Raw genomic sequence first — 17,235 nt, forward strand, 5'->3', positions numbered from 1 at the left:
TTCAAGAGGTTAGTCCAACATACTGATATTCTTGTTTTTCTGTTTTTAAATAATTCCTCATCATCTATAAAATTTAGGTTCAGATAAATATCTGACAATAAATATTAAAGTTTGGACATTCCGTCGTCTACCTGAAAATTGTAAACTTTTCATCAAATTACAAGACCTTGATTGCACGCGAAAGCTGATAAGCAAATGATAATTAATGGATGTGGCAGACTGCAAATAGTGTGATAATGTTTGTAGATCTCTGACTGGAAAGAAATGGGCCTATGAAGTGATTCAAAGAATTTTGTTTCTGTTTAAAGTGATTTTGAGGAGGGGAGGGGGGATTAATGATGAAAATATAAGTATTAGAAAAAGATGACAGGTCAATTAAGAAAGATTTTAGCTACAATTATATAAGAAATTATTATTTAAAAAATATTCTGACCTTTATTAAATTGCCTTCTTATTAATAATTTTACCAATAATTTTACAGGTTATTTTCATAGTCAAAAAAGCCTAGCCTCAAATGTGAATTCGAAGGGGATTTTGGGTTTTTTTTTTTAATTTAGAGAAAAGAAAGGGGGTTATGAAGTTAATTTAAACGATTTTTTAAATTTTAATGTGTGGATCTTATTTCATGGTGAAATGATGAAAATTTAGATATTGGCAAAAGATGAGTGATCCATTTAAAAAGTTTTGATTCTTGAAAACAATATCCTGATGTAATCTACTAAATCGCCTACTCATTATGGTAATTGTTTTATTAATTATCATTTTATAGGTAATTTCCACAACCGGAAGCATGGCTTTAAATGCAGAGAATATCACAATGATAAGGGATGTCTTTCCTGAAGTGCGAACTCTTTATGTAGAAAGCTTCAAGGATGAAGGGGTAACCTTTCCCCATAGCTCCCTTGAAAGATTTCCCATGTTGAAAAAGCTTTATGTGGAGAATAGTTCCTTTGAGGAGGTATTCCCCCCACAAGATGAGATTCTGGATTTTATGGGAAAAATCCCTTCGTTTGAAGAATTATACATTTCCGATTTGGATCAACTCAAGAGCATATGGAAGGATGACTCTCAACTACCACCAATTCATCAAGGCCTAATAAAATGCCTCGAAGTTATAAGTTGTCATAGCTTGGTCAAATTGGCACCATCCTCTGCTTCATTTCAAAGTTTGGGGAGGCTATATATATCTGGATGCCATCAACTCATCTATTTGGTGACAAGTTCAACTGCCAAAAGCTTGGTGACTCTTGAATGGTTGGGGATAAACGATTGTAAAAAAATGGAGGAAATTGTATTGAATGAGAACAATGAAGGTGTAGAAGGTGGAATCACTCTCAACCGATTACAGCAGATTGAACTTACTGATATGCCAAGCTTGAAGATGTTCTCTTCACAAAGTCTGACATTTGAGTTCCTTGAATTAGAAGTGATAGAAATAACTAGATGTCATGAAATGAAGATGTTTTGTCCAGGAGCGTTGGAAACACCAGAGTTGTCTAGAGTAAAAATAGAAGAGCATGAGATGAAATGGAAGGACAAAGAAGACCTTAACAAAACAATAGAAATGCTATCCTCAGCAAAGGTATGACATACCCACACTAACAAATATTGTTTTGGAAAATGAGTTGTTAATGACCAAGGAAACAGAAAATTGATTGTATCGTGCTTATGCCAATGACGTCTCTTTTCAAAATTACCTTCTATTTTAGGCAGCTAATATCATGATTTGTTATTGCAGGATAGTGTTAATATATAGAAGGATAAGTCCATCATCCATGTTATCATTCTTTCCAGGTTCGTTACTTTTATGATTTTTCTGCTTAGCGGCTGTTTTTTTTCCTAGTGATTATTATGATATCAATAAAAGCCTCATATATGAGGGGACAAGCTTGAAAATAAAAAAACTTGCATCTCTATTTTTCTCCCTATACGCCAATTTTTTTTCTTTTTCTTAAATTATTTGTATGTTTTTGCTACATTTGTCTGTGCTTTACTATCACTCAAAGATATGAGTTGCTTGTCGAAGTTTATTTCAATTTCTTTTCCAGTAGTAGTTGCCATAATATCAACAACTGCTACATATTAAAGGATGAAACGGGGGAGCCATCTTTTTGTGAGTGAGTGTGTTTTTTTTTTTTAAACTTTTTTATAAAATTTTTCTTTGTTTCTGTACATTCTCTGTGTATAGTATCGGTTGAGTTAGTGAATCGCTTTTGCTTATTTTAAAGAGATCAACTGTGATTAAGAAGAAAAGAAACAGTTGGCGTATTTCAAAAAGGATGATTTTGATAATTTGTTTACCCTAACTATTTAACCCATGTTTTCAACTAAATATGATATATATATATTTACAGAATAGAATGACAAAAACAGAGGGGCTGTTTGTTTCTGTTTTTTTATTTTTTCCTCAAAATAGTTTTATAAAATGGTTTTTTAAAACAAGTTTTGAAAACAAAAAAAAAATCTGTTTGGTTAATTGCTTCAAAAGACTGCATTTGAACATAAGCATACTGAGACTGGAAAGTGAAATTTTAATGAGAACTCAAGTTTTTAAATGAGAAAAAAGCCATCAAGCGGAGAAGAAAAAGTTTTTCCAATTTTTGCAAACAAAAAAATAGGAAATGTGAAAACAAAAACAAGAAAAAAACTAAAAGTTGTTTTTGTTTTTGAGTTTTTAAAAATACTTCTGTTTTTTGGTTTTTAAAAACACTTAATTAACAGCAAATTACAAAATAAGCCTTTTTATTTTTAAAAACAAAAAACGGCTTTCAAAATAAGAAAACAAATAAGGCTTTTTGACGCATTGACTATAAAATGAATTATATTTGATAACATGAATATATGTAGAATACACTCAATAGCCTTCGTTTCCTTGATTGATTAATGCAGGGGGCTAATCCGAAGTGTGGACTACAAAATCCTTGACTACAAGATGATAAATATGGACAGACATTTGTGCGGTGATGCTTTTGTTGAATTCTCAATTATTTGATAAATGAGACTATGTTTTCATCATAAACAATGGGGTGATGCATGACAAAACTCTACCCAAAGCGTGGTTTGTTTCATTAATGTATGAAATACTCAAATTGGTGTGGTGCGATTGTGAAGCTTTCATTCAACATCTGTGTGGTTTGCTTTGTGTTATAAAGATTATTAATTAGTCCAATGAGATTGGTCACAATTGACCATGGAGTTCTTGATCATTGTATGAAACAATATTTATTTTTATGATCTGTGAAGGCACAAAAAAACAATAAATGAAATTAGATATAAGGTTTGTGTAATTGACTAGGACTTAACTACAAGCAAGCTAGATAAGAGATGTTATTTTTTCACACCAATTTAAAGATTTAAATCATGCCAATCTATCTATTACGGTCCAAATTTCAAAGGATAATGGTAGGCAATAATGAAAATAACTCTATTAGGTCAAATATTAAACTGTTAGCTAGAATGAATGAAACATCTAGCATTTAAATTCACCATATTTTACTTTCTTGATATTAGTTAACAAAATTACTCCCTGATGCCCTTTATTTTATCTTTCACTTTACTTGCTTATGCCATTTTTAATGTAAAAAGGTCACTTATATACTCTCTCACATGTATTAAGAATTATCCAAAAAAATAAAAAAGAAAAGCTTATACATAGACCACTAAAAAGCAAATCAGTGGTGCATTTTGTACTGTCGCAAGCAACTGGAATGACAATCCTACTCGAAATCCTGATTGAGCGTGCTCGTAAGAAAAGTTAAACAAAATAAAACCAACCATTTAGCTGACTGAAATCCTGCAGTGATAACCACAACACTATTCCTTTCCACCTTTCATGATACTCCTCTAGTCCTATTTATAAGGCACTTCCAGTATGTTTTACACAGACAAAGAAAAACCTTAAACTTTATTAACTCTCATTTAAAATTCAATGACTTTTCAACTTTATCCCTATTTAATATGCATTATACTTCATATAAACAAAGTCAACACAATAATAAATGAGGGGTAAAATTGTACATCTATACAAAAAATTTCTTTCAGTGCCCTATAAATAGGACCAAAAAATACCTTCTTTCTTTGCCCTATAAATAGGACTAGAGGAGTATATAGAATGGTGACTTAGCAAAACTTACTGAATAGACAAACATTATTGTCGACTTCAATCTAAAGGACTTCAAAATGGTTGGAGGTATTAGTTTGACAGACCAAAATGAGTGGAGCTCATGACCTTCTTTCCTTCCTTTCAGTTGACCTTCTCTCCTCCCCCTCTTTTCGTTTTTGCTGCCTGTCCAACATTACAACAATGGTCATAGTATCAAACACATCTCATTCTAGAATACATAAAGAAGCTCAAAGTTATTCATAATCTCACCCATCACCAGCATTAACAGCAAAATTGCAGCATGAGTAGGCACAGAATCCTTCCCCATCCACCTAAACAGGATTATTATTCACTGAAATATTGTGTAAAAATTTGAAGCAAGTTGCACGTGTTGGTGCATTTGTTTAAATGAATACCTCGTCCCATTTTGATTTTTTGTTTAGTCTACGATCACGATTGGTGGCCTCAGCAATAGGAGGCATCAAAGGCAAACCACCTGAAGAGAGGAGAGAAAATCAGCATAAAATAGAAAATCAGTAGTAAGAATGACCTTTGCCATACCATAGGTAAACTAGGTTAGGTTGCATTTTAACCTGCAACGGGTACATTGATCCTTGGAACACCAGTTACAATTCCTGGTTGTGCTCACCCAGAGGCAAATTCAACTTTCTGGGCTTTATTCTCCTGCTCTTTCTTGTCACTTCCACGTCTCATATCTGCCTATGTGACAGTTAGGTAAAGCAACATCAGTATCAAGTACTTAAAGAGAGCTTGACTGCAAGACCAATCCGTCAATTAGGGACGAAAGTCGGCCTTAATGATCTGATGGTGCTGAGAAAAATATGAACAAATAACAAAATATGGCATGACAAATAAGTTGGTTAAATTCGCAATGAAAACTTAAACCAGGCTAGTATTTAACTTCCAAAATCATGACCAACATATTCATAAAAAATATAGAAAAAACCCCAAAGCAGATATAACTAGCCATAACAGCTACGTATAGATGTTGGCTGTCCATTTCAGCGTAAATAATATTATCAAAAGGACTTTTGAAGAGAAAAAACACAATCCAACGGCAAAACATAATTTCAACATCAGGTTAGAAGACAAACAAGTTCTTTAATACCAGATATCAAGTCCGTTGTTAGTATAGCGAACAATAATAGCCTAAACAGCCCAAATACCAGCAAGCAGTATATCTAGAATATGACACACATGAAATATTAATGTTTGCAAGAACACACAAGAAGTATCATACAATTGACAAAATCAGGTAAAATATGAGCATGAAATAAACAAGTACAGGGAAGCACAAGAAAGTAGATGCAGAGAAGAAACAGTTAAGCACCTACTTGGTCGTAGTAGTCACTTGGGTCATATCTATGAGGGTCCAATACATCCTTATCAAAGCAAGATCCTATTTGGTCAATATCTTGATACCTCCCAGCATGCAATAGGAAGTCAGGGTTCTGATAGTCCTTCCTACTGCGAACTGCTACATTAAAACTTTTTCCAGCCTTCTTATACTCAAGAAATTTATTTATCTTTCTCTGCAATAATAATAAAAAATCATAGCACATTGTCATGAAAGAACAACAAATATGCAAAAGCTAAAAATAGTTTTATACAATTTTCTACTTTATCAAAAATTGAGGGAAATTATTTTTTAATTTAAACTATTACTTAAAACTGCTAAACTGCCAGTGTACTAATTAAGGAGTAAAGTGATGATCATTCAGCTTCCCATGTGCAGAATGTCAAGAAGGGAGTAAGAAAATATAATAATATAAGGTGCACTCAATGAGATGTTTAGTGGTCAAAAAACTTGATACAGTGAAGTATTAGCAAATTACCACTTTTTTCATAATTCAATGATTTAATCACAGAATTAGTAATATCTGAAATGATAAGTCTTGAATTCATATTAAAGGGAACATGTTAATGAATCAAACCATAATACCATATATCACCACTTAGTAATTAAACAAGAGCAGCTGCCGAAATTCATCGAATAATACCCCTCAAGATGAGTGATTTCCACACTTTTACACCTTAAATTAATTTTGGATGGGTAGATTCTCACACTAAAACACTTAATCAAAAATTTCAATGCCAAAATTCTAAACATAGATCACAATATTCAAGTGCTTCTACAGGACCTTAGAATTATGTATGTATGTGTAATTTACATTACATATATGCACAATCACTAAACAGGACTGGAAGTCGTAAGAGATTAGAGTGTAATATTGCATTACAACTCTTCCAAAGTATCGCCAAATTGGTTTAATCATATTCACTAACTAACATATGAAAATAATAAAATTAATGGATAAGAAGCTTAAGAATTTAAATAGCCATAGCAAATTAAAAGCGAAGCTCTAGTGTGGCACAAAGCAGAAAGGGAAAAAGACATCAAACTACACAAGCACACAATAGTTGTTTTTCTTTTAGGGGGAGGGAGCAAAGCACACCAATTCAATTCAATAAATTAGCACATATCTAAAATCTATCGAGAATAATCTATTGATTATTGCAAAATTAATCTAAAGGAATTTACTTGTAGGCATTCAGAGCATCTAACTTTGGGTGGTGGTGGGAGAAATCTATCCAATGGATCTACAAACTTCTGCTATTCCTGAGTTGTTTCTTCATGTTCTGCACCATTTGATCCAGCCACAGCATCAACTTGTATGGTATGAGATGGCTCAGAAAACTAAGGAGTGTTAACTTGACTACTAGGTGTCAAAACCTGAACAGATCCTGATGATGCTCCATCTAGCAAATCACTTACAAAAACACATTCAAGGAAGTTCTTCAGAGGGGAAAAAACAGTGGACCAAGAGGCAAGATGATAAACAGAAAAACAAAATAAAACAATAGGATTGTTCCCATCTAATATACTTCAGGGAAAAGTGAACTAAAACCACCCCAACGTAATGTCCAAGCCTCTTTTTCAATAATCTTATTCTTAAATACCCAGACAGAGTCCAAAAGATTGGCATATTCTCAAATTAATAGTCTCATACAAACTCTTATGCACTTCAATTATCCAGAACTAAACAGTTAAACAATCAAATATAGGAAAAAAAAATTGCATATAAAAGGTCAGTTGAATAATCGTTCTTGATTAAATACATTTCATGTAGAAGTTAATTTTAACTGTTTTATATGTTTATTACCTTATCAATATGACAGTTCAGATTCATTAGCTCATATTCATAATTATCTTACCAAAACTGTCTATACAAGTTCTAGAAAGAACAGACTTTTTGGCCAAATGAGAGAACAGATTACTGGTCAAAATTTTAAATTCTTCTGTTCCAAAAAGAAATCAATGACATTGATATATTCTTCTTTACGGCCAACAAATTAATCAAGTAATATTCATTCTCTGAGAATAACCTATAGTGGGATGAGGTGTCCAAAGAATGGATACAATAAATTTAGCAGAACACTCTTTAATCAAAAGAGGAAATACCATTTGTTGTTTGAAGTTTTTCCTCAAACATGAGTCGACCGTTACCATCAAGCCCTCCATCCTGATATTAGAACCAAATATAAGTTATTAACTTATAACCTAAAATAAAGAAGGAGAAAATGGTTTCCTAGTAGAAGGTAACCTGCCTGGAAAATATAGCAAGGCCAGGGTGCCTAAGGTAACGTCAGGGTCTTAAACATTTTGGGCAATTTTCAAGTTTAAGAGACATGACTCCATCAATGGAAGAAAATAATGATGAAGGAACGTATAGAAGACAAATATAGTATACCAAAATTGCCGTGTCCTCAGTCCTACTTAAATGTATTTCTGAAAAAAACAAGGGGTGGATTCAAGTAAGAGAGAGCAACTCTGGCTCAGGTGACATTGCTATTTCATCATGACCACAGTCTACAATGGTAATTGTCCCTCTCCTACTCCTCCTAGATTCAACAGACACTAATTGTTGATCCTGCTGTGAAACCAACATATCAACCATAGGCTGTGGTGGCATTGAAGTCCCAAATTTGCTCTTCTCCGGGGTCATCCCATCATTTTCAGCCAGTAGAGTAGCCTTATTAGCAGAATCAGCGATCCTCATCATCTCAGCATCACTCTCTAGATTTTCCTATGCAATCCTCACATCCCCACCATCCTGTTCTTGTCGCTCTCCTCCCTCTATTCCTCCTTCAACATCCTCCATCTCGTCATCTTCCTCATCTTTGTACATGGATAGCAAAGCAATACCCTAGTATTGCTTCTTCTTGGATGCCATGATGCTAAGGGCTCCAGTGACTAATCCAAAAGGTTGATCAAATAGAAAAGTATCGTAGATAGAAGGAATCGAGTGCAAATTCAAGTAAAATACAAAGTGTTAATGCATTAAAGGTGGAAAAGAACAAAATCTTCAAATTTAAATTTTAGTAAAGACAGAATCATTGTCGCTTGGGTTCTCTCGTTGCCAGCCCTCCTATTTGCAGCTCACATTCAGCGTAAAATGACATCAACCATACAAAGAGAAGAATCTTGCCACCAGTCAGTGCAATAATGATTAATAAGCCACTCTAGAAAATTTGATTTCCTATTTTGAAGAATTTGTTGAAGAAATCGAGTATTGTGCTGCAAAATGGAGAAGGGAATTAGTCTTAATTTGCAAGTAAATTGACAAAGGAAAAGAAAAGGTAGAAAGAATATTCAAATAAAAGTTGAACTTTCAAATATGGGAATCTATACAGCATGACTGGCAACCTTAACTTGGTAGGCTCAAGACAATATAGACTCTAAACCAGAACCAACTGATATTCAAACAACTTACCCAGCTCTTCGCTCAATTGCATTGATTTTAAAGGTAATATCACAAGCCTCGAGCCTTTAGATGTGTGGCCGCGACCATGTTTAAAACATGGACGAGAATTTCAGCTACTACTGGTCAAGTTCCTTATTTAAGTTTGATAATATACATATGCTTAACTTTTATAGACTATAAGATCTCAACAAGCAAGAAAATCAACGTTCAAAGCGTTACCAACACAATAACTTCCAAAAATACGGTTTAAAATTCAAATTCGTCCTACAATTATTGTTCCAATAAATGCGAAGAGAAAAGTAAAATGGGGAAATCACCAAAAAAAAAAAAACTTAAGAAGGTTGAATGTGTTAAAACTTAGTACAAACTCGTTAGCACGTGAGAAGCACATGGTAGCAAGTCCAACGTCCAGTTCCGAAATTCTTGGTCTCTATCTTATCGTCTTTGCTTAGTTTACCCAGTCAAGTAGGTTAGTTCCTATTATTTTGGTGATTTATTTTATTCTGAATAAAGAGGGAGTGCTAGCAAGATTTCAGGAGATATTTTAGGAATAAGTTGAAAGCCTTGAGTTATAAAAGGCAGCTGATGTATTCGTTTATGTAAGAAAGAAATAAAAAGCATTCCTGATAAGTTCGTTGTCTTTTGCTCTTTATTTTCCTTCTCTGTTTTGTTTCATGGTATCCGAGCCTGGTTTGGATAACAACGTTATTTTGTTGCTGAAATGGAGCCTTCAAACGGAGGAAATGGACACCTTGGAATGGAGAAGCTAGTCGGCACCAATTACAAATATTGGCGGATGTGTATGGAGGCTTATCTTCAAGGACAGGATTTGTGGGAACTAGTTGTCGGCACTGATAAGATCCCCAGCGAAGATTCCGAACACTCCGAAGCAAGACGCAAATGGAAGATTAAGTGTGGAAAAGCTCTCTATGCACTAAGAACGTCCATTAGCAGGGAGTATATAGAACACGTTCGAGATGTTACGTCTCCGAAAGAGGTATGGGAGATTCTTGAGAGGCTCTTCACAAAGAAGAACACGGCACGACTGCAACTTTTGGAAAATGAGTTGGCTAGCCTAACTCAAGAAGGTATGACGATCTCAGAATATTTCTTACGAGTCAAAAGTGTGTGTGCTGAAATTTCAGAGATCGACAAGGATGAAAAGGTTAGTGAGTCGAGGTTGCGTCGTTATATTATACGTGGCCTACGGAAGGAATATGGACCCTTTGTCACCTCGATACAAGGGTGGGCAACACAACCTTCCATTGAAGAATTGGAAAACCTGCTCTCAAATCAAGAAGCCTTGGCCAAGCAGATGTCAAAAGGGTTCGAAACTGATGCTGTTCTCTTCTCAAAAGGGAAGTCGAATGTGAAAGCCTCGTCAAGTAGCAAGAACAGGGACGTGGAGTCAAGTGAGGAAGAGAACGACGAGTCTCAAGTCAAGAAGCCTATTACGTGCTTCAGGTGTGGCAAACCTGGGCACATAAAACGGTTCTGTCGAGTAAAACTCTCCAAAGCGAATGTGGCTAGCACCGAGGAGGATGATCAGCTCAAGTGGGAGCAATGCTTTACAGTTGAAGCAGTAGATCAGAAGTCCACGTTGAGCTTCGCTAATTATGCATCCAACAAGAGTACAGAATGGATAGTTGACTCAGGATGCTCCCACCATGTAACCGGTAATGAGACTCTGTTTTCAGAAATACATGAATATTGTGGAGACACAGTCGTGGTGACCGCCGACAATTCAACCCATCCCGTCACAAATGAAGGAGTAGTAATGGTTGAAGGCAATGGTCAAGAAAATATCAAGCTGCATGATGTGTATCACGTCCCAGGTGTGACTAAAAATTTAATGTCTGTTCCCCAGATCACTAACACTGGAAAGTATGTATTGTTTGGCCCAAAAGATGTAAAAATACTTGGTAATGTGAAAGAGATATCTGCTGATGTCCTTTTTTCTGGCAAAAAGAAAGGCTCGTTGTTTGTTCTATCAGCAGGGGAGGCCTATGTGAAGAAGACAAGTCAAACCGATAATGCAGCCATATGGCATGCTCGGTTGGGACACGTGGGATACCAGCTGTTGCAACAAATCTCCTCAAAAGGACTAGTGGACGGGATGCCAGGCTTGAAAAATGTTCGTGAAGATGTGATATGCCAAGGATGTCAATATGGCAAATCTCACCGACTTCCATTCAAAAGGTCATCAAACCGACGCTCCTCAATGCTAGAACTAGTTCATACAGATCTCATGGGACCAACAAAGACAGCAAGCTGTAGTGGACACCAGTACGTGATGGTGCTGGTAGATGATCACTCAAGGTTCACTTGGGTGAAATTCTTAAAGGAGAAAAGCGAGGCGTTGACTAAATTTGCAGAATTTAGAGAAGCAGTTGAGAAGGAGTTCGGGAAGAAAGTCAAGTGCCTCAGAAGTGATAATGGCGGAGAATACATGTCTGATGAATTTTTCAAGTACTGTGATACACATGGTATTGCTCGGCAGATGACATGTCCAGATACCCCTCAGCAGAACGGGGTTGCTGAGAGGAAGTTGGCATATCTCACGTCTGTTTGTCTTTCATGGCTACATGACAAGAACCTCCCTAAAGAGCTGTGGGCAGAGGCGTTTCAGTGTGCATGCCATGTAATAAACAGGTTGCCAATCTGGCCAGGTACACAGAAGTCTTCTTTTGAGATTGTATATGGAGAAAAACCAAATGTTAATTACTTTAGAGTATTCGGGTCGATATGTTATGTTCATGTCCCTAAGAGTAATAGAACTAAACTTGACCCAAAGGCTAGGAGGTGTGTGTTTGTTGGATATGATCCGTGCAGGAAAGGTTGGAGGTGTATGGATCCAAAAACGAAGAAGTTCACAACTTCCAGGGACGTCGTGTTTGATGAAGTCTCAACAACGTTCCCAGCTCCTAAGTTAATTGCTCCAAACGACAGCAACACAGAACTTCGGTTTCCTGAAACAAGTGAGAAAATGACGAATGAGGATGCAGAAGAAGATAGGCAAATATCTCCCACAAACAGTGAACCCGAAGAGCAAGTAGTGAGACGTTCAACAAGGGAGAAGAAACAACCTCATTATCTAAGTGACTATGAAGTGAACACTTGCTCGGTTGCTGCATGTTTCTTTATGGGGGAGCAAAACGAAGGAGAGCCAGCTTGCTATGAAGAAGCAAAGGGAAATCCAGAGTGGGAAAAGGCCATGCGAGAAGAGATAAGTGCCTTAGACAAGAACGAAACATGGGAGTTAGTACCCAAACCAGAACATTGTGAACCTGTCACGTGCAAGTGGGTATTCAAACAGAAGAGAAAGTCTGATGGCACTATTGACAGGTACAAAGCTCGTCTCGTAGCACGTGGTTTTTCTCAAAACTATGGGCTGGACTATGAAGAAACTTTCAGTCCCGTAGCAAAGATGGTGACCGTGAGAACTGTCATTTCCTTGGCTGCATACAAAGGGTGGAAGCTGTGGCAATTGGATGTGAAAAACGCGTTTCTCTATGGTGAATTAGACAGAGATGTGTTCATGCAACAACCTCCTGGGTTTATTTCCGAAAAGTTTCCAAGTCATGTGTGTCGACTGAAGAAGGCATTATACGGGTTGAAGCAAGCTCCACGAGCTTGGTATGGAAAGGTAGCTCAGTTTCTTGCCTTCTGTGGGTTTAAGATGTCAGATGCAGATTCAAGTCTGTTTGTGAAGCTAAGGTCCAATGTGCAGCTGCTGGTTCTCTTGTACGTAGATGATATGATCATAACTGGAAATGATGAAACTGAAATTTCTAGCCTACGGAATGATCTAGCTCTGCGTTTTGACATGAAAAATCTAGGGGAAGTGAGTTGCTTTCTTGGCTTGGAGGTTGAGAAGACAGAACAAGGGTACTTTATGACACAGCAAGCTTATGCAAGGAGCCTCTTAGATCGTTTTGGTATGAGAGAGGCAAAAACAAAAGCCACTCCCATGGAACCAAACCTGAAGCTAAAGAAAGAGGAGGGAAAGATGTTGAAGAACCCGAAAAAGTACCGACAACTAGTAGGTAGTTTAATCTACCTGACTATTACGAGGCCAGAAATTTCATACTCAGTAGGCGTTATATCTCAGTTCATGCAAGAACCGAGAGTTCCTCACTTAGAAGCAGCAAAAAGAATCCTGCGTTACATAAAAGGGTCTCTTGAATACGGGCTCTTGTACAAGAAGAATACCAAGTTTGTGTTAGAAGGGTTCACAGACGCAGATTGGGCAGGAGATACAAATGACAGACATTCAACCTCTGGTTACTGTTTTAACGTCGGCTCAGCAGCAGTGTCATGGTGTAGCAAAAAGCAAGATATCGTTGCCTTGTCCAGCACCGAGGCGGAGTACGTGGCAGCTACAATGGCTGCTCAAGAGTGTGTGTGGTTAAAGAGACTGATCAAAGATATACTGCATGAAGACAAGTACACGGTGGAAATTAAGTGCGATAATGAGAGTGCTATCAAACTTGCACTAAATCCAGTGTTTCATGCTAGAACTAAACACATAGAAGTGCGCCATCACTTTATCCGTGAGAAGGTTCTGAACGAAGAGATAGAGCTTACTGGTGTTCGGACAGGAGCTCAAGTTGCAGATATATTCACCAAGGCTTTAGTGAAGCCTAAGTTTCTCGGAATAGAAGACCGGAAGTTTGTACTAAGGGGGAGTGTTAAAACTTAGTACAAACTCGTTAGCACGTGAGAAGCACATGGTAGCAAGTCCAACGTCCAGTTCCGAAATTCTTGGTCTCTATCTTATCGTCTTTGCTTAGTTTACCCAGTCAAGTAGGTTAGTTCCTATTATTTTGGTGATTTATTTTATTCTGAATAAAGAGGGAGTGCTAGCAAGATTTCAGGAGATATTTTAGGAATAAGTTGAAAGCCTTGAGTTATAAAAGGCAGCTGATGTATTCGTTTATGTAAGAAAGAAATAAAAAGCATTCCTGATAAGTTCGTTGTCTTTTGCTCTTTATTTTCCTTCTCTGTTTTGTTTCAGAATGCTTATAGATCATTTAAACTTTTGAATTCTCCAAGCTCAAGATGCTTCCAGGATTTTTACTTTTCAGACTACACCGACTTAAACTTTCGAATTCTCTAAGCTTAAGATGCTTCCAGGCTTTTTACTTTTCGGACTACACTGACTCACAGCACAACTTAAGCAAAACGATCTAAAACATCATATCGAAGAACGGCAACAAGAACGGAGAGGGAAAACCCGTGACAAGAACCTGCTAGTGAATCAGTTCAGATAAACCGTCGACGAGACATTTCGGGAGAGGGAGAAGAAAAGAAGCCGCCCTCGTCGAGACTCGCGAGAGCCATGACGGAAGAAACTGATAGAGTTGAATAGACGAACTCGATTTTTCCACTGCTTGAACGGCTACAATCTACCATAAATTAAACGACGTAGTTAGACTGATAAACTTTCTTAATTATGACTTTAATTTAATTTATAATTATAATAAGAAGGAAAAATTGCTGAAAAAGCATCAATTACAAAATTTATTGCCTGAAAACTGATTGAGGACTCATGTCCTTGAGGGGTATTTAAAAAAAAAAATGAAAGCTTATGTCAAGTTTTTTTATATCTATTATGTCAAATTCTTCAATCATACATGGTCATATGTCTTTTTTTATTTCATGTGGAGAACTAGATATAATCAATATAAGAAAATTAACATAAGTATTATCCTAAAAACTAACTTTCCCCATTTTTTTGTTTATAATATTTAATATTTAGTTAATGTATTGTTAATTTTAAGTTAAAAGCTATTTTCATCTCTGAAGTGTTTCAAATTTTTGCCCTAAAATATTTATAAAAGAGTATCTACAGCTATAAATTACAATAATGTAAAGCAATTGACATTTTTTATTTTTTATTTATTGAAATATAGTGCATCATGTTTAAGGTGTGCAGCATGCTTATATTTCAATAGAAAAATGTAACACCTTAATCATGCTTAAGTGTTACATAGCTATTAGTTTGTACTGATGACCATTAGCCAAAGAAAATCTATCAGATATGTACTAATAATTAGCCAATGGTAATGTAACGTGTTTCCCCAATCTATTCTATCAATATATTTAAATGTAAATATATTTGCTCTCCATAATTGTTTTAAAAATTAATATTCCAACCCATGAATTGTATGGGGAGAAATTTTTAAACATCCTGGCGAAGTTCATGAACTTTTGTCGAGAGAGATCAAGCTGGCAAGTGCCAATATTCAAACCCAAAAATCATGAAAAAATTACATTTAACTTAATTTGTACTCCTCATATCCTTAATGTAGGACCTAATTCGAAAGTTGATATTAGTCCTATATGCAAGACATATTTCATATGTTTCTCAATTTTTTCAAATTAACCTTATTGATATTCTTTCAACAATAATTATGTAGGATATTTGAGAAAAAAAATATATTATCTCCAGTCCTAATTATAAGTTAGTTTCACTTTTAGTTTGGTCCTAAATAGAAGACTTCAATCCGCTTTGTTTTCCATTTTTTTTCCCAAACTACCCTTACTTTAGATTCCATTAACTATAATTAAATACTACCATAATAATTCAAATAAATACTACCCCTCCGGTCCTTAATATATAACTCAATTCTTAAGTTAGTTTTGATCCTAAATATAAGATCCATTTCTCATATTTATCAATTTTCTCTAAATTACCCCTATGAATACTCTCTCAACCATAATCAAGTAGAAGAGGAAAATGGGATTATTAAGAAAGATGATTATGGTGTTTTAGGAAAAATGTGTCATTTTTCTTATAATTAACTAACTTACCTAACTTCCTTAATTTAATCAAATTAGTTAAATGGATTTTATATTAAGGACCGGAGGAGTATTACACATGGAGAAATTCTAATTCCTCTCTCCACTTCTCATTTCAACTATTGAATTAAAATTTGACTCGGTTATTTTCAATATTTTTATAAATATATTAATAAACTTTAAAAATAAATAAATAACTCAAATTGTTAGATTTTAACCATCACTGTTTAAATCGCAATGAAAAATATTTAAAAGATTAATTTATATCTGGAAAACAAACTAAGAAAGAAAATAACAGAAAAATGAAATTTTAGTCATTAAAAAATCATTTTAAATTTATAAATTGGCGCCTTATGACTGTAAAAAAAACCATTTTAAATCTATGAATAATTTATTCTTAAAAAAATCTACAAACCACATAAAAAATTGTTAGATGAACTTTGTGAACTTGTAAATTCTCCAGAAACGATAACCATCAAATATATAATATGGTAGATTTCATTAATTCAAAGGACTAAATAGCGCTCAATACCCACAATACTTCTTTTGCAACAGTTAGTAGCTGAAGCCAAAGGCCAGTTTGCCATCGAATCGTTCAATATTGCCACAACTATGAATTGTCCAACACACAAAATTTAAGCACCGTGCATACATATCAACCAAAAGAACAAGACCAAAAAAAAAAAAACAGAAGAAATACTCAGAAAGAAAAAATTACCTCAATTACCTCATCACTTCTTGTACTAACTTTGGATCACACTTATATTTGATTTGGTAGTGGACCTTCCTTTTCCATGACTTCTTTTCTTATATGTGGAATATCATATTTATTGGAACCTCTTTCCTTCATAATTTCTACCATGCAACTTTGCAAACAACTCAGTTATGCTTACTAGCCAAGAACAAAAAGATGACGACACAGATAGATAGAAAGAGAAATATGTTAGGATTAAGGTTTTGATGATAACAAAGTAAGTAATTTGTGTTTCAGTATGTTGATCGATCATCTGATCGATCAAGGACTTATCGATAAGCTGATAGATAATATCTCTGTATAATTAAGTAACTTAGCAGAAACTTTGATCGATAACTTGTTAGATAATGTGTTGATCGATCAATTGATTGATCATTGTTAACTTAGTTGTGTATGAAAGTCTAAAGTAAATTATCGATCACTTGATCGATAATCAAGATGATCGAATATCGGGATACAAATTTGATAGGCATTTATCGATAACATGATCGATAAACAGATTATCAATGAGAAGACAGATAAATGGTAATGCGGTCTATCACTCTCTGTTTTGCTTTAGTCACCATTTATCGATCACTTTATCGATCAATCATTTATCAATAATATGATCGAACATTGCTTCATAACTCTGCGTGTAGGTATTTATTTCAGTAGCTTATCGATCACCTGATCGATCAGCAGATTATCGATCACATGATCGATCACATGATCGATAATCAGCACATCGTTTTTTAAATCATGATTCTTCAATCACAGGATCGATAATCTCATTACCGATAATATGATCG

At 35.2% G+C, this 17,235-nt stretch overlaps 1 long non-coding RNA gene and 1 pseudogene across 1 annotated transcript; one reads left to right on the plus strand and one right to left on the minus strand.

Annotated features, from left to right (window-relative positions):
* Positions 1 to 1,537: 1,537 nt before the first annotated feature.
* On the plus strand, positions 1,538 to 2,979 carry LOC114719647 (uncharacterized). The gene is made up of 3 exons (XR_003737926.1): positions 1,538 to 1,582; positions 1,739 to 1,794; positions 2,890 to 2,979. It is a non-coding gene; the product is annotated as an uncharacterized LOC114719647 (long non-coding RNA).
* A 1,467-nt stretch (positions 2,980 to 4,446) lies between these two features.
* LOC114719657 (uncharacterized) lies at positions 4,447 to 8,187 on the minus strand (annotated as a pseudogene).
* Between the last annotated feature and the right edge of the window lie 9,048 nt (positions 8,188 to 17,235).

The sequence above is a fragment of the Neltuma alba genome, unplaced genomic scaffold (genome assembly GCF_004799145.2).
Source record: "Neltuma alba isolate B1F8T4 unplaced genomic scaffold, ASM479914v2 tig00011931_pilon, whole genome shotgun sequence".
NCBI lineage: Eukaryota > Viridiplantae > Streptophyta > Magnoliopsida > Fabales > Fabaceae > Neltuma > Neltuma alba.